This window comes from Xylocopa sonorina, chromosome 11 (assembly GCF_050948175.1).
Source record: "Xylocopa sonorina isolate GNS202 chromosome 11, iyXylSono1_principal, whole genome shotgun sequence".
Taxonomy (NCBI): Eukaryota; Metazoa; Arthropoda; class Insecta; order Hymenoptera; family Apidae; genus Xylocopa; species Xylocopa sonorina.
In genome coordinates, this window is record NC_135203.1 from 2,760,401 (window position 1) to 2,785,913 (window position 25,513).

Sequence of the window (25,513 nt, forward strand, 5' to 3'; positions counted from 1 at the left end):
GAAGAACGTAATTAATTTAATCGAATTCACGTGGCTGTCGCGGGCAGACATAATATTCGCTGAAAAAGCAGCCGGGGAACGAGAAAAACGGTGTGAGGTGACGATACATGGAAAAACGGGGAACTTATCCGAGGATTATATAACGCGCGTGCAAGTTGTGCAAAATTGCGGGAAATTAGCGGGGAATCGCGACGGAAACCCGTTCAAGGTTCCGTTTCGTTGAACCGAGCCGCGTTTTAACCTACTTTCTTGCAACACGTTGCGCCACATCCACGTTGATTAATTTCCATATACCCGTTTTTAGAAGACAAACGAAATAGTTTAAGACAATGAAAAGATACCAGCAGATGCACTCAAAAATATTATACCATCATCGTACATGATTACCACTATTATTTCCATATTTCCACATTTCACCTCCGCGTCTGTTCACCCTCGAGTCTCCTTTGCAAAATTTTCTGTGAAACGTCGCAACGCGGAACTCTTCGGTTAATCGATGTGAACGTATTCGAAAGGGAACCCCCCAACGAGAATTCAACGAATATTCGTTTGAAACGTGGCGTATCGATCACGCGAATCTAGGCGATCTATAATCCTTACTGCGCACCAGCGTCGATGTAACGCGCAATCTGATTGCTCCGCTAATGGGGCAAACGGGAAGCCACAGAAGGCAATTGACACGTGTAAACAACGTCCCGCGATCGTACGTCGCGCGTTGAACGATTCGACGAATCCCAGGCGCCGAGGAGCCGCTGCTAATTACCGGTGTGGCAAGCGGACGATTTTCCGCGGTTCGTTTCGCATTCCCCGCGACAATTCGCAGAAACACCAGCGCACCCGTCCGAAACGTTCCGCCAGCTGCCGTAAGGACTCTATAAATCCCTCCAGAAGGAAGGAGTCCAGAATGCCGCCTGGAAAGGTCACGGAAGTATGCAAAGCACGCCTGATCCCCGAAACGACGCGAACGAGCGTCCGCGGGGGTGGTTCCGCGCGACAGCAGCTCCGTTTTTAACCCTTACAAACTGTCCCAAAGAAATGAAATATCGCTTTATCGATTTCTGTCCAAGGTTTAACTCCGGGTACTCTGACATTTGCGAATGAAATCCCGCGAATTCCAACATTTTTCGAAAAGCAGGAATACGCATTCGTTATTTAAGCGCATCTATCTAAACGTATCGTGAAAGAAGTGACAAACGTTAGTGTGTCGTAAAGCTGCGGGTACTTTGTAATTAGGGGTTGACTCTTCCTAACGAGGTGAGCGCTTTCTTATTCAGGTTACCGATAACAGGGGTAGTTCTTGTTATCAGTCCACAACTAAGAAAAACTGCTTTCATAAATTCATTTCATAAATTGTTTATCCCTTTAATTAGATATATCAATTAATTACCTAGCCTCCAATACAATATTTTTCACGTCGCACTTAATCCTTCGCTTTTGCCGGCGTTTAAATATGAAACACATATTGCGACAAATTATGCAACTCTGGGAACATAGCTCATAAAAAGGAGAATCATAAAACGAAACGGCGAGTTATTTAAAGCCCATACCACTTAATCATGGAACGTGACGTAAGAGGATGAACCTACTTGTGCCGTTGCACAATGTTACAACTAACATTAAGCGAGAAGCAGTCTTCCGAATACGAGCGTCGCGTTCGCAAGAGAAGATTCCCGATGGCACGCTGAGATTGATAAAACGAAATTTCGACGGGGGAACCAATGAACACCCCTTTTGTATCAACCGGTAGGACAAATGGCGCAGGGAGCTAAGCATCCAGTTTATGTAACACCGTGGGTAATATACCTGCGCGCGAGTGTGGTCGCGCGTGCATCAACGCGCTCCACCGCGCCGCGTCTGTCCGCTCGCTTAGCCCCCGCGCTTGTACACACTCGCGTCGTCGCGGTATCGCGCTCACGAGCAGAACTACGCCGCGACCTACTTGTCTAGGTCACTGTGTCTATGTTCCTATACGCGGCTCGCGTTTTGTGTGAAATTCGTGTCCGCCGCGCGATGCGGAATCGCTCGCGCTCGCCAAGCCTCGCAATGCACGCGAGTTACATTGTACACTTTCCTGGGAGATTCCAGGCGATCGCCGATCCTCGACGAGGCGGATACGTCTCGCGGAGTAATCGCGAGCGAGCAACGTCCTTTGCACGGCTGGAACGCGGCGTTTCTTTCGCCACGAAACGACGATGACTGCGCACTGAATTTCACGAAGCATAGCAAATTCGAATATATCGATAGACTCCGGTTTTCAGATTGTTACACACGGCGTACCGGAAGTTGGACCGTACTAATCTGGACGGTACACACGTGCGCGAAGACCCAGGTATTCCCTCGAGCGGGAAATTAGCGCGGCCAACTGCGAACTTTCGAGAGATATCGAGAGAGAACCGGATGTATTCACAGTCGAACGGACCCGCGGGAAGAAAAGTGAGCGCGATAGCGACGCGACGTCTAGACGGACGCGCGGCGTAGCGTCGTGAAAAGACGTCGACCCGGACCGTCCTCGTGACAGTCTTGGCGAAAGTAAATTGCTTCTAAATATCCTCCAAACATCGTTTTCGTGCCTTTCGCGGCTTCGTAGCCTTCGAACAATGCCACGAAAATGTTGCGTGTCCGCCATTACGCGCGTATATTTTAGGGACCGAAGGGGGCTAATATCAACTCGCGAGCTTTCCACGAGCTGACTTGATTTATAGCCATGCAGCTTGTGGTTCCACGCGCGGTTTAAATATGGAATGACGAAAATCAAGCGGTGGAATTCGATTGGATGCGAGTAAAAATAATTCGGTGCTGCAGTTTGTAATTTCGTAGGTATGAGTAATTGCCTTCCTCGAATTACCGATTCAGTAACAGAGATAAGGGCGAAGGCGTATTTTAGGGCCGCGTGGTACGAATATGCGTGTGGCTCTCGAACGCCGCCGTAATCGTCAACTATTATAGCGTACTTTTATATAATACCCTGCACAGAAATTAGCGCACAGGTCCTAACGCGTGCTGAAAAATCGTGCAATTATTCGACACGGCAAACTATCGGGTCGCACGAAAATTCGTTGACCCAGTCCAGCTGAGAAGCGCGATAACGTCGTTGCGAACGGTTGCGTTCACCGCCGTCGAGGCGTTCGAAAATCTCCGGGTTTCAAGCGGCGACGGAATCCTTCCGAGCTCGAACGCGGACCGGAAGTCGAGGACGTTCCGATCGCGCGGTCCTCCTCTGTTCAAACCTGGTGAAACGACGCGCGCCTCGACGGCCATCGTTCTGTCTAAACAACAATTAACTACAGTTACGAGCGCATCGGATTCCACGGAATCTGGAACGCGACTGTAAAAAGCAAAGTAACCGGTGTTTCTCTCTCCGCGGCTGGTCCTGCAGTCGTCTCCTGTCCTTCTGTCCCTTTCCGTCTCCACCGTTTACCCATTTCCACTCACAAAACACGAGGATGGAGTTCCACAGTTGATTCCACCTTGTAACGGTGACGTTCGTGCCAGCGATGCTCTCGAGCAGTTTGCGGGGGTGCGGCAGCGTGGACCGTGACACCAAGAAGGCAAGCAGGAACTGCAGAACCATCGCTGGAAAAAGAATTGATTCGTATAGTTGTAGAAAAATGTGTTCTCCAAATGAAACGCCTTTTGTCACGATTCTACCATCTATTTGGACGATTTGCATAATCACATGAAAGGAGAAATAAAATCAATACACTTGTACGTAGTTAGTTAGAAAAGAGATGGTATTTGAGGCAGAGATAAGCTGCTTCGGTAGCGCAGTAGGCAGCGCGTAAGTCTCATAATCTTAAGGTCGTGAGTTCGATCCTCACCCGAAGCAACTGTTCTTTTATTTTTTTATTTTGTTAACAAGGGGTGAAATTCAAGGGTGGAGTTGTGACATTTTATTTCTTAAATACAATTAAAGTAACATAAAAATGTATTTATTTATTTATGTATATTCGAAATGAGGAAGGGAATGTTAGAGAGGGGAGTGACTCGAGCAAGGAGGAACCAAGTAGGAAAGAGAGGGAGATAGGGGTGGGAGTCGAAGGCAATTTCTCCAGGAACCACTCGAGACGAGGCGCGCTTTCTTCGGCCGGTGTTGCTGCAATTTTGCGCAATGCAGGCGCTGGTGGATTTCACGATGCACCAGCTACTCTTAAATACAATTCAGTGTACGTCTTTACTTCTCTCCTTATTGTTATCCGCGTCCTTCTATTTCATCCACTTTATACGTGCAACCGTAAAACTTCTAACTTTACAATGACAATTGTTCTCCACGCATACCCACCATTTGTCGATGCTCCATCCCAACAATTTATCAAATTTTCCAATTACCGATTACTCAACAACCCCATCGAGTTAAAAACAGTGCCTGTTTCCAATCCCAATAACCACCCCTCGACGAATAACAGCAGACTGCGAACCTTCTCGTCAACCGAGAACACCTTTTACAAATTTCTATGCCGTCCATCGTAAAATCGGAGCAGGTCGACGATGATCGATCGAACGGTGATCCAGGCGGCGCTGTCGTCGCCGGACGATCCACGTTCACCGTGTGCCAGGCCAGGGCCTTCTCTCTCGAAAGGTGGGAGGATTTGTTTGTAAACAGTCCGTGGCAAGTCGAGTTGCAGATCGCGCGCACAAGATGCGGAGGTGGGAACTCGGTTGAACGTGGGAAGAAAGAGAGAGAGAGAGAGAGAGAGAGAGAGAGAGAGGGGGAGAGAGAGAGAGGGAGAGAGATGGAAGGACGCCGGCACGGGGGCAGGTAGGGAGACTTTCTCCCTCCGAGGGTTACGTAACCCGAGCGCGCGCCTGTCGGCCGTCTGAGCGTTGCGGGAACGACCTACTTGACCCACTGTCCCTAAGCGCGGCCTCGCGGGCCGAGCCAAGGGGATCGGAGATCGGGGATCGGCTCTCTCGCGACTGCCGCTCGACTGCACTCGACCCACTCGCCTGGGACCGGAACTGGAGGGTCGTGTCTGTCGATCGTCACCCGGTCGACACGCGCGACCCTGTCTTCCGCGTCTGCCTTCTTACCCTCTCTCTCTCTCTCTCTCTTACACGCGTCTCGACCTAGTACGTTATTTCATAGACGTGCCCGCAATTTCCGCTGAATTACCCGAGACGTCTCGCGACTACTTTGATCACGGCTCCTTTCTCTCGTTTCGTTGCTGCAGACGCTCGCGCTAACTTGGAGTTCGACGTCTGCAACGTTCGAGCTTGCGCTGCTGCATCAGTCGTCAGGATGTACGCTTACATTAATAGAAATTCGTTTTTTAGAATTATCACGGGGTCTTATTTATGATGTTCGTTTCGAGTTTCGATAGAAGACACCAGTCGTGTCCAACGTTTCCGTTGGTTTTCGGGAACCAGCGTTCTTCGAATCTGTAGCTGAGAACGTAGCTGGTATACGCGAGTCGATTACAAAAAGAGAAACTCCTCTGGGCAAACGACCACACTTTCTTCTATCGCAACCGTATAGTTCTCCGTATCAGAATCTAGGATGTAGTTGAATCACCAACGGAAGCCTCCCGACGCGGACCACGTCCAGGCGGCTGGTAAACAATGACACGGTTAAATTTACGTAATCCTCGGCCCGTGTCGGAGGTTTTGCGCGTGGATACAGGTCGACCGTGATCAACGACGAATCGCGGTGGCTCCTGGGGAAAAATTAGGGGGCGCGTCCGAGCGTGACCCATTTGACCCTCTCCATCGAAGCGTACGGGAGTGCAGTTTGGGTCGTTAACGGGCGACCCTCTCGAGTGCCGCTCTGGCGGTGTTAAAAAAAAAAGGTTTCAGGCCTTTTAGCTGTTCATTCGTAAAAAATTTAATTATTATACGACGTATTCCAACGGAAGCCGTGCTGTTTCTTATACGTTTTGTATCGAAAGGTGTCGTCGAAAGACCTTCAAAAACAGGACTCCCGTACTTTTAGCATTGTAATGTCCAGTTCGTTATGGCACTCAATAACTGGACGACATCTAGTCGTAAATTCTTCATGAAGCGTGACATCGATCTGTCATATTCAAAAATAAGTTGACTTTAACGTGTAGTTTGGAAAAAAATTTATGAGCTGCCGGAAGCGATCGGTAGCGCAACGGGTGCAAAGATTTGAACACCTTCGCGCGGGATTATAATGCGCTATTGCGTCAAATCGAATACTGCGCAATAGTGTATCAAATGAATGTCGCCTCCAGAAGCTGATATGCATATACAGTTGCAGCTGAGATCGTGACTTCTCGTGCCGGATATGGTTTTATCGTTGAGGGACGAACGTAACGTTCGCTGCAATCCTTCGATTCTTCTCCTCTTTCTTTGAAACGTTTCTTTTTTAAAAAGTACCTTTCTCTGTTTGCTATTGCGTACAATTTTACATTCCACAGTATATACTACTTGCAATTCGCGCGAAAATACGAGGAATCTTTATTACCGTAATCGTACAATTGGTTAACACGCGCGCTCTACTTTCGTTGTCTGTCCACACACGCTCTACGGTCTGTTTCTACTGCGCACTCTACTGATTCACGCACAGAACACCAAAAACATTCCCACTCTCTTACTTTATATCGTACCTCGCACTCATCTTCACTCTCATCGCTATAACCATGCCTTATTAATTTTTCTCGCGATCAGAAAATTTATTTCACTGAATACACAATAATAAGAATTTAAACCAGCAACGAGTGGAAGCAAGCGTCCACTCTTTCGTTAATCCTCGACGAAGACCAAGCGTATCGTCAGACCTACTTGCTCGCGTGCTAATCATTGCCACGGAACGAGTCAACCGATCCGTTTCCGGACGCTAAACACCGATCAGTGGCGAGCCTGTTAACCGAGATCGATTCCGTTCCCAAATCGAGCGATTAATTTCCATCTGCCAGCGTCGTGGCGCGTGGGTCGTTCGTGAATTTTCCATCGACTCGTTTCGAGGATCGAGGCAGCTGTCAGAAGCGGGTCGCCGCGATACGAAGCGACTCCTTTGCCGCGCTCGACCCACTCGAGAAAGACCGGAACGGGTCGTGTCCGGTCCCGATGTTGGTAACCCGTAAATAGACGGAGGTCGTTGCCAAACCGATGCCAGTGGATTATAGACGGTGCCACGACGGAACGAAAATAGTCGAATAGTAATTACCACTCTCGATGAATTATGCCGACGTTTTTATTCCCGTGTTGTGCGTCGAGGGGTGGGACACCCTCGAGGAGGATGTTTTCGAGCGACGACGATAAAACTCATTTTACAGGACTTTATGGCGGAATGCGGTATTAAGATCAGAAAGGGTGGAGTTTTTATTTATCCTCGAAGCTGACGTTGCGTAAAGTGAGGTATTTCTGTTATCGTTGGGCGACCCGGTTCTCCTTAATTAGTTATGATCAACACGATGAGTGGTACTTTCAAAACACAGCATTAATCGTGCACTAATTTTTCAAAGGAAGGTTTTATAGGTTAATTTATTTGTATATATTCTGGAGTTAAGAAGAAGCGTGACGCTTCGCATAGGCTGTGAGAAAGTTCGTCTTCGAATTATTGCTGAAATTTTGTATAAGGTCCAAGAAAGGAACTTTGCCGTAAATGGTCACGAGCGTACCCATTTCGATGAGTAAGTTCGTGTGGAAATTCGCATTGCCAAATTCGTACGGGTACGTTCTGAAGAAAGTTTGAAGGCTCGAGATAATTCGTTTCGGTAAAACGTCGTCTACAATTCGCAAAACATCGTCCAAATAACATCGTAACTCTTGCACCGCAGATTCAACCTCTTCACGAACGATATTTCTTTACGACTACGCTTTGCGCCTTTGTTTGTCTGCCAAGATACGGAAGTTCTTCGCCGACTACACCAAAACATTATTTAAAATGTCATATCACGACACAGTTCGTCTCATTCTTCGTTCATGCACCATTTTCGCGTCGACAAAGAGAACTATTCCTTGCAATCTTCACCAGTTTGTCGCTACACCAATTATTACATTTAACAAACGAAAATTGTCCAAATGTTATGCAAACCCGTTCGTTTCTCGTTCCAGTTACTTCTGCTTCGAAAAGAGCAAAGCGCACGAAACGATCAGAATATAAGAGCGGTATTTTCCGTTCGAAAAGCATGGAGGAGAAGGTTAAATGAAACGCGAACGGTAATCGGCCGCGAGCAGCCTCGGTGCCGGTGGATTTATTCGCGAGCGGTCAGAATAATTTGCCAAGAATAGTAGTCGCGTCCGAGCGACACGGACGGCGTCGGTCTGATCATTTCGGGAGTGACCTACTGCCCTTATGCGGCGCGCGCTGCAAGCCGCCTCGGGCCTGCGATCCGTCGCGCGCGAAACAAACGCGAACGCGTGCCACGAGAAGCTTCTTCGTCCGTCGACGTTGCGTAACCGTTCCCAGGACGAAGGGGGTTGAATCGAGGCGTTCGATCGCAGTCGAAAATCGTCTTACGCGACACCCTCGTCAAGGCACGCAGACGCTCCCGTACAGCGTTGGTTTTCGAGCAGCGAAAAATCGGCGAACGTGTAACCGAGCGGCGGAACCTGATGTGAAACTTTGTGCGCGTTGCGTCAGGAATGAAAGTAGACCCGCGAAATGTCATACACGGTGTAACGAGCATTAACGGTAGTTAAGAACGGTAAATACCGCGCGCGGCACGGATACCCTTCGATTTCCAGATCCTTCCTGCGGATAGGTCCCCTCGCTGGATTCGAGACCGGCGGGGCGTTTGATCTAGACAGAGCGTAAATTCTAAACGCGACGGTACACGGTGGCGTTTCGAATACCGGTGCTCCCTGAAACGAATGAATTGCAGTTTCGGAACAATCGCGTGACTAACGGAAAGGAAACTGACGCATTCCATAAACAATAATAGCAGCCTCGACACTGGCAACACACAAGTACTCTAATCTTCTATCGCGCGCTTACATTGTGGTTTAAATATGTTTGTTTCTCCGTTTTCTTTTGTTTCCCATTTGGCTCGCATTGTTCAATTAAACGTGCTGAACAGGAGATGTATCACCGCACGGTTGGCTTTCTAAAGTCACAGTTTTCGAGCCTCGGTTTCGCAAGCACCGCGCAGCCTGGTTTCGTCGCAGTTCGCAAATACGCGTCTTCGATTGTTTCGTTTATTTCGCGACGACGCGTTCGACGGAAAACCTAGCTGTCGTCTGTCCGTTCGAACACGACGAAGGCGTGTAATCGTTCGATCACGTTGTTTACACGCGAATTCCACCGCGAGCAACACGATCGCGGAGGATGAAAACAATTTCCCGCCTTGCCAGCGATCCGTCTTCCGGGCGGCGCGCGCGCTCGTTGCGCAACGCAATCAGCGGGGAACGGAACGGAAGCGAGGTTCCTGGGAAATCACGTGGCCCAGCGGTCCTACGGCCTCGCTTCTTCGATACTTCTCACGACGTCGCGGTACCTGCCCTCGTCGAACGCTGTTCCGCATCCTCGACGACCTTACGAGGTATGGTGGGTCGCTGGTTCACCTTGACCCGGCTCGCGTGCACCCATCGAACAGCGCTTCGTTCACCACGCGCGCCGCGCATCCTCTTTGTTCGCCAGGCCCCTGGTATCTGGATCGCGACACCGCGCGTGTGATTAGCCGTCCGCGCGCGTTCACACGTTCGCTGACGCTTCGCGATGTGAACGACACGGTTTTTAGAAAGTGACGATGTTATTGTACGCCGGAGGAAAAACTTCCCTGTCCTTGAGAGACGCGAGGGGGCCAGCGTCCTGCCCAGCCGTCCGTGCTTTTTTAGAGCCGAACACCTCGCCAAGGAGGAAGTCTGGTTTTGGATATAAGGGTTACCACCGCGGAGCTGTGTAATTGTATTGTCGTTTGAACACCAAGGAACGGGTACGCACGGTGGGAAATAACGAAGGTCCCGCGTTCGAGGTAACGTGTCAACGCCTCGACGCCGTGTTCCGGGGAGATAGAAAACCGTCCGTGAGAGTAGAAATCTGACGGATATTCTTGAAAGTACCAGACAGTGGCGGCGTGACGGTTTCTCTTCCATCGTATGCAAAAACCTGCGACAGATTCTGTTATTTGTGCAACCGATTACCGTTCCCATGAAACCGGTCGAAATCCAATTCTCTCGTGGATGCTTCGATTCCTTCTACACCCATCACGGAGGATTCTCTCGTTTGGTATTTCATCAACGAAATACCGTTCCATCGTCGAGGAGGTTTCGTGGAAATCGATGCGATATGAAAACGACGAATCGGTTCGTCGAACCTTTGGTCCCCGCGTACCAGGAATCACCGAGGCGGAGGAGACAGTGGAAGAAGAAGCTTCCTGTTTATGCGAACGGGAACGTAGGTTAAAGCGGCCGTTCTAATCGCGAACGTGCCGCTATTCGCAGGCTGGTCGCGCGTCCTCGTCGCGGACGTGTGCGAACACGTCGCGCGACAAAGCCTGTCCCCAGGCCTGGCTGGCTTCATTCACGCCCGTTCGAGGAAACCGGGGAAACGAGCGTCGCCGAAGTTCACGCGAGACGCGCATGTTTATGCTACCTCGGCGCCATTTAACGCACGCTGTTTTATTTATCGGCTCGGTGGGAAATGAGTCACCGATTGAGATTCGCGTCTTGGAATCGTTGTAATTCACAGGTGTCCTGTCGAATGCCGACGAGGACGGCGGCACCCTGGAACGTCTGAAAATCGCGGAGACGTTTCTGTTTTACTCTTTCTACGTCTGCGCTGGGTACACGCATTCCAGAAGCGCGAGAACGCAGCGAACAATCGAGCAAACGAGCGTGTTCAGCCGAATTTCTCTCGTACAGGGCGCGGACAAGCGCGTGGGCGAGCAACACTGGAATAATTTCTTCTCGATGACACATCGGCTGAAATAACCGGCCGATTTAAAAGCAGCCGGTTAATTGTTACCGACGTGGCCGTAATTGCCCAGCGCGGCTAATAATAGAGCATCCTCGAAGCTGGCTCGATTCAACGTGCCTCCGCGGTGATTCATCGTGACTTTTGTTTATTGTTTACCTCCAGGAGGCGGTCGTTGGGTAACTTTGCTACTTGATTGGGAACAGACGGCGTTTACGGCGCCGAGCATCGCTCCGGTTCCGTTTTAGTTAGGCTTTGCGTAAGCTACGTTGGTAACAGTGGCGGCTGTAGACGCGCGACCTACACTACTTGCGCGAGATGCGACAATTCAATTCCTGGAACGGCCCGCGTGATCTCGCGCGCGATAAATACTGTGATTCGGTTCTAATCGCGGTTGTAATTGCGTTTCTGCACGCCTTAACTAACGGCTGTGCAAATTGCGCACCTATGTTAGCCAGCCGTTGCGAAACGAGTTGAAATTTACGTGCGAATTGTGTCACAAAAACCAGACACACCAAAAAATTGTTTATCCAGTTTGCTCATTTAATTAACCTTTTAATAACTAATCTTTACCAATATTAAAGAACGCGCTATGGTACTTGATATGAGAACGTTTCGTTCTCGCGATGTAGCTGTTCGACATTGAAAAATTCAGCGACAGCAAAATTATCAATAATCGTACGTTACAATAATCGCGGTTGCACCAAAGGTGCGTGCGCACGCGCCATCGCGGTAACCAAGAACGTCCGTGGGATCCGCGAACGCGACTGATTCACATTCCACGAGCGAGGCCAGCCTCTAGGTCGTCGGTTAACGGGCACCGCGATCACGCCAGATTTTACGGAATCGTAGCGATGTAAAGAGTCGCGGAAATAAAGGTATCCAACGATGAGCCTCGCTCTTGTTTCAGTAGCGCACAGCAGAGGGTGAAAGGCCCCGTTTCTATACGGGGTTTCCGTCAGCGGGCGTGTCTTCGAAAAACGATTAAAAGGGGACGCCTGGAGGATTTATCGTCACGCGATACCAGAAAAGAACGCAGAAGTTGGCCTCCACGTTCGCGGTGTTACCATAAATTGCGCGAACGGTGGATCGCGTGCGCCATCAACGAGCATGCCGATCGAACTTGTCGCGTTCCTTTCGTCCACCCTCCGATCGAGCCGATTCCTTTTATCGTTCGTACGACTGTTTGCTGTTTTCTGTGCGGTTAATTTCCAGCTGATCGAAGGTTACGCGACTCGCAGGTGTGTCTGAATGGATAGAAACGATTATATTCCTGTCCGGCTTATCGTGTTTATCTTATTCTAGACGATGTAATGGAAACCAGTAGCTATTATTAATGGCAGTTACGCTGTTACGCGCGTTCATCCAGGACGCGATGGCAGAGCTCTCATTATCGACGGACAATGATGACTCGGCAGAACGACGCGGATTGGCGTGGCTCGTGAACAACGTGCATTTCAAGCCAGCTAGAATTCAGCTGCGCAGAATCGTTGATCTTAATTCCCGTCGAGCGCGGCGCGCGGAAACGTCGAATTCTACCCGCTTTCTAAAAATCAAGGCCCTCGCTGAAATTCGCGATCCGATACGATCGATAGGACTGCGAAACTCTCGGCACCGCCACCTGTCCACCGATATATACCGGGCTACCGAGGTCGTAAACAACGCGAGATGGGAACGCGCGCACCACTTATTCGCATTCCTCTCGCGGCGTCGTCCACGTTTATTACGAGTGACGGCCGGAAGGACAGGTCGGTGCAACGTTTCTTTATCGCGAGCCGACGATCGGCCTTCTGCTCCAAGCGCACGCGAGCATTCATCTTGTTTGGTTCAAGAATCCTTTCGAAAAAATCACGCAAAATGTTAAATATCGCGTTGGATAGACTTGTAACTGACTCTCGCGGTTCTGCGAGGAAGGAACTGGAGGAAGCTGTGATGTATACAGGGTATATTATGTTAAATAAAATAGATACAGTGGTGTAGGAATGCCTGAGGATTTGAACGTCTACGAGATTCGGAGATGGTGGTTTGAAGGAAACAGTTTCTTCTTAAGAGTTATGGAATTTCAACACTTGTGATAGCTCACGCGACGTCTTACTTGTTACATCTAACTCTAACTCTTCGCGTATGCTGTCTTTATCCTTTCGCGAGTCGATAGGCGTTTTCTTTCTTCACCAATTAGGATCTTTCTGAAACAATTCGCCTGCTTTCTCTCTTCTCGATCAGGATGTTTTCATCCTACGATGGGAGTTTCTCTGCTTTCGCTACGGTGACAAGGTTTATGGTGACCGCTTCACTTGGACCGAGTTTTTTCGATCCCTTTACGGAAGGTCACGTTCACATCATAAATCTAGTCACCGTGCCAATCTACGCGGCTGTCGAACACGTGGACCCTGAAACTCTCAAATCCCTCTCCTTCCGCCTGCAACCATTAAGAAATTACAATGAATCATAGCGTGAGTGGTTATGAAATGAATCGAGTGTAAGTGGAAGTGTATACGTTGATCGCTAACAGCAACCATCGTATCGATTAGAGAATTTTCTTCTTTTTAAATCGAACATTATCAAACAGTGTATAAACACAGGAAATGATTTCGATCCTGTTGACGTTACCAGCGTACGCGCGTGGCCGTGGCTGACCAATAAGAGCATTACCTACTTAAGAAGATAAGTAAAGTTCCTGCTAGCCAGATTGATAGGACTAAACATATTAATCGCACTTGTCTGTCTTTCTCGTAGTGTCAACTGTATTGTCTTCGAGCTCGTTAAAGTTTATCAAGGAACCTGTTGTTTGTTCAACGAGTTTTCCGACAGTAAATCGTATCAGCGCAAACAAGTATTAAAAAAAGATCGCACGCGTACGAGAGATATAAATATTTTCTATAAATTTCTTTGTCGTTGTTACACCATCGCCGATAGAGGAACGAATCTGATCGTGGCTCGCGTGCGCGTCCTTCGCGTTCGCAGTCCTTGCTACACGTTTACCTTGCTCTAACGATGGAACCAGTAAATACCGGAATATCTTTTTATTTACAAAAAGCTTACGTAACCATTGTTTGTGTGCAAAAATAGAAGCGCGAAGCGTTTGAAACGGCGATACTCGGACGCTGTTGTAATCCTTGGAGATCTCGTGACCGATACCGTTACCGCATCATTACGCTACCTTTTCACCGGGTGCCCATTACCGGTAACAAGCCGAACCGACCCTTTCCACGCCGCGTAGCGTCTCTCGAAAACGTTGCGGACGCGACGAGGACGCGGACGAGCTCGACAGCGTCCCGTCTACGCCCAAAATTGCGCGGCGCGCGATTCGAACGAGGCTGCCCCCTCAATTTTCTAACCTCTTCGCGTCGCTGCCTCTTCGCGTGTACGATTTCTTGGCAGTCCCCGTGCAGGAATCCGTGACGACGACGGTTACGTAAAAGTTCGCCGTGCGTCGTAACACGAGCGTCGCGTGACTCGTCGGAAAAAGGGACGGCAGGAGCGACACTCGAGGCTTTTATCACCCGGCGTCGATGCGTACGACGCGCAATACGGGCCGCCGCGGATAAGCACGCGCCCCGCCGGCAGATAAACCGTAATTGCGCGAATATAAATGCATGTCATTGTTGGCACACGATACGCGTTACCCGGTAGTAAATCGCGCGATATCTAATACCGCTCGGTCGCATCGGAAAAACGCCTAATCTAGGAGAACGTGGCGCGCATGTCGCGGCTGTGTACATTGAGTGCACGCGCGTGTACACCTGTTCCCGTTGCGCTCGGGAAACTGATATCCGATGGAAACATTCGAGGCTTCGCGATTTATCCGCTCCTCTTCTCTTTCTCTCTCGCTATTCGTTCTAATTTTCCGTTACTCTTCTTCTTTCTTTTCCAACGCGTTTGTCTCGCTAATGTCTCGTAACACGCGCAGATTTCGAAATGCCGTTCGCACTGCGACGTTTCTGATCGCGTTCTACGTTTCGTTTCCACGGTAGCAAATCTCTGTCAACGTTTCTAAATAAAAATTGTTCGTTTTTCTAATTTTTTATAACGCATTCGCAAAGATCTTCTTTAATCCTTGCCCGCTAATGTCTCGTAACACGGGCAGATTTTGAAATGCGTTCGCACTGCGACGTTTCTGGTCGCGTTCCACGTTCCAGCAAATCTCTGTCAACGTTTCTAAATAAAAATTGTTCGTTTTTCTAATTTTGTATAACGCATTCGCAAAGATTTTCTTTAATCTTTGCCCGCTAATGTCTCGTAACATGGGCAGATTTTGAAATGCGTTCGCACTGCGACGTTTCTGGTCGCGTTCCACGTTCCAGCAAATCTCTGTCAACGTTTCTAAATAAAAATGGTTCGTTTTTCTAATTTTCTATAACGCATCCGCAAAGATCACCTTTAACTCTCGCCAAAAGGTAGAGTCACCTCGCGTTCTATTTTTGTTTTGCTTTTCCTCTTTTTTTTTTTTGAAACGAGGATACGTATATCTTCTTAATCGCGCGATAATTCCAGTGCCAAGAAACCGGCGCGCAAACACTCGCGAGATCCGTGGAATCGAATTTAGCAGGAAAAGCGTCGGATGCATGGAAAGAGCGAGAGACGCAGTGTCAACGCAGAAGGAATCACGATCACGCGGCATGCACGCTATCGACGGCGTTGCGCGGACAGGCTGATGTGTCGCGGCCAATGGGAATAACAATGACAATAACAACAACGAGGGCAAGTTTGCTGGCGGTGACGAAACGTCCCGACGCGGTCGAAAGTCCGAATTCCCCGACGAGACGGCCCGGTTTCCGGCAATGGGCAAAAGTCGGTCGTAGCCAGCGGCGGTATCGCTTTTCGCGAGCCACACTGGAATAGAATCGACGCCGATTATCGACGGCCAATATTTGATTTTCCTACGACGGTTCGCGGAATCGGGCACGCTTTATCCACCGTTCCGCGAACGCAGTCACCGTTGCTGATTAAACATCGCTCATCGTTCGCGTACCGTGGCCGCCTTTTTTCTTCTGTTTTTTTTTTTTTTTTACATTTTCAAGCACCGCGCATTCCTCTCGAATCGATTTCTACGTTCTTTGTCGTCGTTCACCTTGTTTGCGCAACAGTTTTCCTCGAAGCCTCCTTAATCTCTCCTCTAACCTATTTGCGTTCATCGATCTTCAAATGTTTATGTTTGCGATAAATACCGTTTTATTGTTGCTACTTCCACGAACCATCGACTAGCAGTAAGGTTCTAATATTTGTTTCGTTGTTGAAAATAACTGAAAAATTCTTAGCGCGAGGAACGAAGAGGACTCTCGAGACTCGGACTTCCTGCTGTTCGCGAGTCTCTTACGCTCGCGTATTAGGGATGATGTGAAACGGGGTGCCATTTTGTAGAGACCGACTACGATTTCCCACGCTTCTTCTCACGGACTAACGACACTCTGGGCCCATTACCTGTCGCGTACGATACGCGACAACCTCGGCTGGGGATATAAAATATGCACCTGCGAGAACCCGTTCGCGTAAAACAATGACGCGTTTCCTCGTGCTGTACAATAATCCAGTCTCGAACGTTCGAGGAGCTCGCGCACCTATCGACGACGAGCCACGGGTGAGCGGGTCGTTTATTATCGTGCCAGTTTACGCGTGGAAGACGCGTCATAACTGGCGACCCTAAAAGAATATGAATTTGAAAAACTCCAGCATTTCCGCCGCCGATATCTGCATAAACTTCCGCGACACGAAGGGGGACGTTATTTGTTTTTATGTATCGGAGGAGATAAACTCGGGCCGGTGAAAACTTCCCGGGAACGTTCGTTCGCTTTTTCACGTCGAACGCCGGGGCGGGAAGAAATTTTATTCGCGACAAGGATCGACGCGATGACGAGCGCCAAAGAACTTGTTACGAGCATTGTTCTCGCGGGGCGGTGGCCACGAAAAACCGTCGTAAAATCGCCGGGGAAAACGAAAATTCCGCTGACCGAGTGGCTGTACACGGCTGCCGCCGTAAAACTTCGAGGAAGCCCGCCTTTTTCTTCGCCCGCGACACACCTAAACGTCGCACGAGCTGCTTTACAACCGCGTCGGTCTCGTTCGCTGGAAATGCCGCCCCGATTGGGACGGGAATCCGAGAAAATGAGATTAGCGATTCGCGCGGAAACGTTCGATCGTAGTCGGAGATTTCGTCGCTTTCCCCGTGGCTAACTGTCCTGCTCGAACGTTCGAAATTCCACGTATCCTCGATCGATAAGAATTCCCAGCTCAGCCGAGTTCGCCGATAAATATTTGATTCGCCTCGATAATCGGGCGCGCGGTTGTTTCTTTTTTTTCTTTTTCACCAGTAATTAGAAAGCGAAAACGCCGCGGGAGATCGAGGAGCTTAACCTCGCGCAAGCACGCGATGCAAAAACACTTTCTAGCTGAGGCGTTTCTACAAACGGTAACAGAAATTAACGTCGTGCGCGTTGCATTTAGCCTGCGCTCCTATCCGGCGACCTTTCAAGAACGTCGTAAAAAGCGGAGATGCGTTTGAACGTTTTATGAGTGCGCCGGGAAATGAAATGCGGAATCAGTTCTAAAACTGCGGAGTAATAAAAGTGTCCGAACGGTCTGGTAGTAAAACATTCATCGTGTCAAATCCCGTGATTTATTAAATCGAAATAGGTGCGTACGGAAAGTTCGAGGGAAGTCGTATATCGTTGTTCGAATACCTGTTTTCGTTCCACGTTCTATTAACGGCATCGACGTTCTCATACGTTACTCGATGGATCGGTACACTTATTTTCAGTACGTATGTAATTACTTCGAGGAACGTATTTCGCGTTTCTCGATCAAGTTTGAAGGAAACCAACGACACGCGTAATGTTTACGAGCCAGTAGCGCGCGTAGGTTTCGAGCAGTAACGTTTTTCTAGCTAACGTTATTGTTCCAATTTAAAATCCCGCATGCATCATTCATTTTACTGCGAATTGGACGATTAGAATATTTCTAGCTAAGCGTTATTTAGCCGCAGATTCCACTCGGATCTATAAGCGCACCGTGACGCCGCCTCCCACGCTCGTTACGCGTCTCTGCAATTCCTATTCTCGTCCGGAGCCATTGATTCATCCGTGTCACGACCACGAATTAGTTAAACAAACAGCTGCCATCGAACGACCACGATACATTCTCGGAACTGGAATGAAGCTGCACTGCTGACCAAACAACGGGGCCGGTCTTCCACGAGAGTGCACCCGGAAGCCTCGAACGTCTCCAATTTGCAAGAATCCATCGCGCGGACTAATCGTTCCTTCTTCGCTGTTAACGCTTCGCGTCGATGCAAATCGTTATTTACACCTACCAGACGCTGTGGCAACATAAATCTCGGATCATTACGCGATCACGAAGGTACGAAGTCTCGAAATTATTCTGCCGTCATCGACGAAAATGTCCTCGAACTTTTAAATCAGACACTCGACGTACGAGGTTCTGATGTCATCGATCGTATTTAGCCTCGTCGATAACATCTATCCTACGCAGCTGATAACTGATCGCTGCGTTTCGAGTGCCACGATAATCCTCCTCGCGGCGAAGAGCGTCTCTCGACGTTCGCCAAAATGGAGCCAACCGCGGCGTCCACGCGCTTCGAGGAACCCGTGAACGATACGGATTGTTCGCAGAGGCTTCGCAGCTACGGATCGTCTTATCACGCGGTGGAGAGCGTGACAACGAGCGCGCTTTAACCAGTTAATTATCTTAACCGTTGCACCGTGGACACGCGTAACAGAGCGTCGCCTCGGCCAGAGTCCGTGGGACGAAGCCAGCCTGTCGAATGCTGGAGCACGCGGCCAGCGCTACCGGGAACGGACGCGCGAAAGAATGCCCGCGAAGGAGAACTTTTTCGCGGGAACGATCGTGCACCGTGTCCACCGGCTGGAATGTCACGTTTCTACTGGGAAGATTCGGTGTTTGCGCGCATCTTTCTTGGTACACCTGTCCCGTCATTTTTCTCAACGTACACGGGGTCTCAGTAATCGGAAAAGTCTTTGAGACTTTGCATACAAAGTGCTCGCTAAATTTCAATTAGTTCGAGGAAACAGCAATTTTCAATTACCTCACAAGCATTCATTCTTGTTCGTTCAGTCAAATTTAAATGGTATCTCGTATATTTATTTAGGAAAGAATATAAATTTGATTTCACGTGAAGATTAGAGAAATTCGAAGAAACTTCGCGCCAACGTTGGCTCTGTTTGTCTATCGAAAAGAAATCAAATTTTCTGTTTGCGTGCGCGCAAAATCACGTCAGAGAATCGCGTGAAAAGTATACAATAACGTCGATTTCCGGTGAAAGTTCTCGATGGCTGCGCAGTTAGAGGGTAGAGCCTGCAGAGGGGAAAAAATGGCGGTATCGACGGACGTACGCGAGGGTAAATAGGCGAACCATCGATGGCCACCCGTTGTTCCCGGAAGCTTATCTGCCTGCCAGCGCGTGAACGTGCGTAACGAGTTTGCACCTTTTGCGCGCAGTTGCTCGTACGGGGATTCCAGGTAATCGCACGGTTGCCAGTCGCGCAAATCGGTAGGTACACCGAGTTTTCAGGCAATTCGTATCGCGACGAAATGATCGTTACCCGTATCAAACGGCTCGCTTGTGTAGCCGAGTAATGTTTACGCGAACCGATGTATGTATGCAGGTGTCAAATACGCCTGACAGTATAAGCTTCGACGCGAAACAAGGGTGCGCATTATACATAGGGGTGTTTCTTATCCGCTAGTTCTTACAGTTGTCAAAGGATTTGTTACGATCAAAGCTAATTATTGATAAAGGGTTTCTGTTTGCGTATCTACCTACTCGATGAGATAATAGAAAAAAATTCAAATGATATGTTTAATAAAAGTGTGTATGTAATCATTTTTATGTACGAGTCAAACTCTGATAGGTTTTTTTCAATTAGTGAAAGAGTGTAGTATGTCAATTTTTTTCGTAATTTCTAGAACAATATTCAAGTATGATTTGCGGCTCAGCATCGAGCATTATATATAGGGGTGTTTCTTATCCGTTAGTTCTTACAGTTTGTCAAACGATTTGTTACGATCAAAGCTAATGATTGATAAAGGGTTTCTGTTTGCGTATCTACCTACTCGATGAGATAATAGAAAAAAATTCAAGTGATATGTTTAATAAAAGTGTGTATGTAATCATTTTTATGTACGAGTCAAACTCTGATAGGTTTTTTTCAATTAGTGAAAGAGTGTAGTATGTCAATTTTTTTCGTAATTTCTAGAACAATATTCAAGTATGATTTGCGGCTCAGCATCGAGCATTATATATAGGGGTGTTTCTTATCCGTTAGTTCTTACAGTTTGTCAAACGATTTGTTACGATCAAAGCTAATGATTGATAAAGGGTTTCTGTTTGCGTATCTACCTACTCGATGAGATAATAGAAAAAAATTCAAGTGATATGTTTAATAAAAGTGTGTATGTAATAATTTCTATGTACCATTCAAACTCTGATAGGTTTTTTTCAATTTTCAAAAGATTGTAGTATGCTAATTTTTGTCGTAATTCCTAGAACGATATTAAAGTACGATTTGTGGCTCAGCATCGAGCGCGAAGTGTGCTCGTTGCAGCGAAAATGCAGCGTGGAACGTTCGCGGAACGGGGCGGCCGCGTTTCCCTATTAAAGAGCGGCTCGTCTGGAGGGATCTATATTTTTGGCCGATCCATTGACTCGTGGACGCTTTAGTCATGCGACTTGGTACGGTGCCCAGTGGCTGTTTGCGCAATAACGTATCAGCGGAACGTGAAATGTCAGAGTGCCTTCCGTGGGGGTGGGCCGCGAGAAGAGCGTACGCTTTCGAATTCTAGAAAACGAAATTCCGCCCACGGTAAATATTGATGGGGACCGCCGCCGCGTGCCTCCGCCGCGATTTTTCACCGGCCCCGTGTTTTCAACGTCGCGGAACTTGACCATGATCGACGACGGCTCTTTACCAACGCAGATTTCGAACCGTGACCGTGTTCGCGCGGTTATTTACGCGAAATCGATCATTTCTCGTTCAGCGTGTTCGTCGAATTCAGCTGTTTCGCTCGCTAAATATAGTCAGCCACCCGGGGTGCAGGGGAACGATTGGCCAGGTTCGATTTACGTTTTCGACGCGACGCGCGTTTACAAGCTCGCCTATGCGCCTTGGAATCCATCGGTTTTATTGGTTAAACAGCCGCGTAGCGGCAGGGGAAACCTGGGAACCATCCTCGCTTTTAGAGTACCGCGAACTTCTGCTACTACTAGGAATGACAATCACGACCGCGTCGAATTTGCATTCTTCATCTTTGCTTCGCAAATATACCTGTCGAACGGATCAATTCACGCCACGACTTATGTATCCTTGCGATCGCGAACATTTTATACTCTCTCGTAGTCCTCGGAATCTGATGCATCATCGTAACCTTTTGAATGAAGGAAAAGTTCAGGAATATTCATTTTTTGGGAATCTACAGGTTCCTTTGGATAATTTTCACAGATTCACCAGGCACTCGAATATGTCCAAATAAACGCGCGAACATTTGTAGCCCATCGATGGTCCAATAAGACATTAGTTTCGAAGATGCAGACAGACGCATATATTTCTTCTGTATGATGCACTCTGACGTGAGACGTCTAACGATCGGCTGGTAGAGGCATTAACATAACCTCCAGTCGAGGTACGCGTTCGGAATGAAAACGAAGAAGCTAGGCCAGCGTGACGTTCTCAGCCGACGCGCGATCGTCGGCGTTCGCATCGATGGACATAACTGTTGTGTGTTTTCGCGTTCCCGTTTCGGTCTAGGTCAAGAACGCTTGTTGCAGCGGCGCGCGTGCACGTCGTAAACAGCGGTGAAAACGCGTGTCGTGCGGGAATCGCTTATTAGAGGCGATTACGCGTACGAGCCGCGATGATGTCGTCGCGCGTGAATTCGTTCCACGACGCCCACCGCGTCGGATGACGCCGGCGAGTAGAAAATAAACCTCTGATGCGAAACCATCCGCGGTGCTCCTCGAGAGTCTGCCGGTGCAGCGAGCCCGGAATACCGATTGAGCAATCGTTCGATGGAACGAGGGAGTGATTTTGTTATTACCGTGTAAATGTTCGACTGACAGCTTCCGGAACGCGAGGCTGGGTACCTCTGTCGAGCCCAGCGGAACACTTCCGCGCGTCGAATCAAATGCGAATCACCTCTTCGTTGGATCGAACGTTTTTCGATGGACACAGGTACTTTGCACGTTTCGCGTCGATTTTTCGAATCCTTCCGTTCAAGCGTATATCTTACAATTTTTACGATAACATAAAGACCATAATTATTAAGAAAAGATAATTATGGTCTGTACAGTTTAAGATGTATAAGACGACAAAGCAAGAAATTTCATTTTTAAGAAGTTTGCAGTACAAATATACATTCGTCGTTTTACAATAAGAATTTCAAGAATTTCTTGAATGGAAAGTTCAGCGTGGGATGCAAGCGCAACCGCGTTACGAGTCCCACAAGCGATGGACCAAACAGCGACAGTAGATTGTGACGAATCTAGTGAAACGCGAGCTATGTACTTGAATCAGCTGTTTGCTTGCTACATTTCGAGGAAATTCGTTTCTATTATCTTTGCTTACGCGTGTTGTTGCGTGCTTTATACACGAAAGCGTAGCTGGTATCTTGCAAATGGGTAAACAGTAGCGGTATAATCGACGCTTTGTTGTAATCGTTTTCAGAGCAACGATCTCGATACCGTCAGAGAGGTAACGCGAAGCGTTTTTTCCGGGAATAATCGTCGAATGATAACGTTCGCATCGGTATCGATCGCTGTTCTCCTTTGCCAAAGGTATCTCTCACGAATCGCTTACAATGCGGTAACCGTCCGCTTCTTCTTCTTCTTAAATCAGCTATTCAGGCTGGTTTAAGCAGCGGCAATAAAGGAGGCATCCGGCGAGGAATGTTAATCGCTCGCCTCAGAGGAAACAGAAAACAAACCAGAAAGAACGCCTCGTTCCCGTTTCTGCTTTGGAATCTCCTCGATTAAATCACCGTGGTTCTTTTCTAATTCGCGGATTATTCTTAATTCCGCCGCTCTCGATACAAATTCGTTTTGAATCGTGTTCGCTAACCGTCTTGCGAATTTTCACTTCGTTGGTAGACGATCGCGATGGGGAGAAACAAATGGATATCTCTAACGTTGGACAGCAGACGGTTGAACGCCAGTCACCGAATTCCACGAAAAGGATGATCTCAGTGGCACAGAAGTCCAAACATTCCTGAAGTGGGCGCGGAAATATGACGGCAGAGCGGAAGTAGCGAGAGCACGCCAGCTGGCTCTACGGGCGGTACGCGATAACGTCGTATGGTAGGTGTTATCGGGGCCGACTCCGAGACACGGACGCCGCGTTCAGCTCGTTGCAGCTGATAAAAGGCCCGCGGTCGTGTAAACTGCACGCTCGTCGCGTTTCATTCATGGAAACGGCGCTCGCAATCGGCAGAGACGCGCCCGCCCGTGGGATCAACGTTTTTATTTCCACCGGAAGGCGAATATCGCCGCTGGTGCACGGAAGCGCGCGTCACGACGCGCCTTGTCCCTTCTGTGTGCTTAGCCGCCGCGAACAAGCTGTTGCGCATTGGCGCGACCGCTCTCTCGCCGCCTCTTCTTTCGCGTCGTCCCTTGCGATTCATTTCTTTCCAATTTCGCGAAAGACGAGGGGACATAGTCCAGGGTTCGTCGTATTCTACTTAGAAATCGCGGTCCTTGTCTTATTACCGCAGATACGGCACAGTTACGATCAGAAGATTGGAATGTTCTATTATAGACTCTTTTGTTGGTATACAGTCGAGAGATAGGTACACGGAGAGTTATTTTAAGAGTCGACTAACAAATCTCGACTGGATTTTTTGCTGTTAGCGTTTGACAACGTGGTATGTCGAAATTATTTACCGTTCATTCAAGTTCCATGTCCACTCTGTTACTAATTATCTGTGCAACAAAGTACATCGGCGTTCCATAAAAAAAAAATTCAATATTGACATTCGATGATTAATACCGTCATCGTTCTTCCGTATCGAGTGCACGACACGTTCGTGTCGCAGTGTAAACCGAAAATCAGGTGCGCCGGACACCCATACGCGTGCACCCATGTATCAACTCCGAGTGAGCAAGATTCATCGACCCAACATCGGTGTCAACATTCCAAAGTCAGCCGGCGTACGCCATTGGGATCGAGGGAACTCGGTGTGCTCTGCAAATATTTCTCGAACGCTTCGGCAGCCGTCGAAATTTTTCGAACCGTATCTCCGCCGATTTCCTGGATCCCAAGGGTACACCCGGATCTCCAGTCAGCCTCAAAGGACTCCACTATGCTTTATACACGTTATCATCGCCGTGCGCGTTGGCTAATGAACGAATCGTCTGTCCCCTCCTGCGTGATTCCCTCCAACGTCAGAATTCTATAATTATTCCGGACTTGGTTCTCAAACAATCGCGAATTCTCCTTCGTCACTGCCGCGCAATTGCGTCCACCAGCTAGGCCAGCGTATGCTCGAGTTAGCCTTCCAACGAACCGGACTTGTCACAGTTCGAGTATGGACGTGTCTGCTAGTAGTACGTTTATTACGATCTTTGCTCGCCTCGATACGAGGATTATCCCTGGAAAACGTCCTCGGATGGAATCGCGCGCCGCGAGAGAAGCGAACGGTCTCGAGGAATGCGGAAGGTGCGACCACCACCAGCTGCTTCGCCTCTGTCGCTCCGTATTATCATCGTGCACGGTTTCGCAACGCGCAGAATAACTTTTCGTATTTAAAATACGAAAGTTCGCGGTTCACGTTCGTCGAGTAGCGCGCGGTTCGGTTAAAGGAATCGTGGGAGCGAAGTAAACAGCGTGAATAATGGCGCGAGATAAATCGCTTTTGCGGACGATTTTATTTACGTTTATCGAGTTTGCTCTCGATTCGATCCAGTCAGCGCGCGTTACTCGATCAAAGTACGCAATGCAGGCCTCAGTTGGTTTTCAGAATCCCGTCCGTAGATAGTTGTCGCGAGACGTAAACAATGAATAACGCTGCGCGTGACTCACGCGATGATTTCCCGATGATTTAATCGAGCCACGGATAAGCAGAGACGTCGAGATTTTTCTACCGTTCACGTGATCCGTTTGCCGGTGAGTGCACACACGGAAAACAGGTTTCGCTCCAGTTTTTTTCGAGATTTTTCGATGCTACCCTTTGCGCAGTTGATTCATTCCCCCGTTAGGAAGAGCCAATTTCTCTGGAAAATGTTTCGCTCCGTTTTTATCCGAAGCGACTAGGCAATTATTCGCGTTGGCTTTCATTCAGACTCATCTTCCCTCCCATTCACGCATACATGCTCGTCTTTATGAACTTGGATGTGTTCCGATAGAAAGGGCATGTCGCCAATAGCGCGAGCAATCACACAGAGCCTTCGTGTCTTTTATGACCGTCGATAATGTCCAGTTTTTATAAAGACACTTGGCCCACGCGAACTAATCATTGCTCGCACATTGGCGAAGAAAAATTCAAGCATTTGCAAGCTCCAAATAATCTCATCACTGTAAAGATTGTTCAGTTATATCGTGGAAGAGATTCTAGTAACTGATTTTAGAAGTCGAACTAAATCGAAATACACTTATGGTAAAATCCATAAGCTTTCTCACGTTGCACTTTCTTACAAATTTTTATCACCACTACACGCGTAGTTATTACAAACAACTATTT

General features: G+C 48.4%; 1 protein-coding gene and 1 non-coding gene across 5 annotated transcripts in view; both read left to right on the forward strand.

The window, feature by feature from the left end:
• The window catches only part of Pdk1 (Phosphoinositide-dependent kinase 1), a 420,953-nt gene that overhangs the window by 301,845 nt on the left and 93,595 nt on the right, over window positions 1-25,513 (forward strand). The gene's annotated exons all lie outside the window — the stretch shown is intronic.
• Window positions 3,754-3,826, forward strand: Trnam-cau (transfer RNA methionine (anticodon CAU)). Its single transcript has one exon. It is a non-coding gene; the product is annotated as a tRNA-Met (tRNA).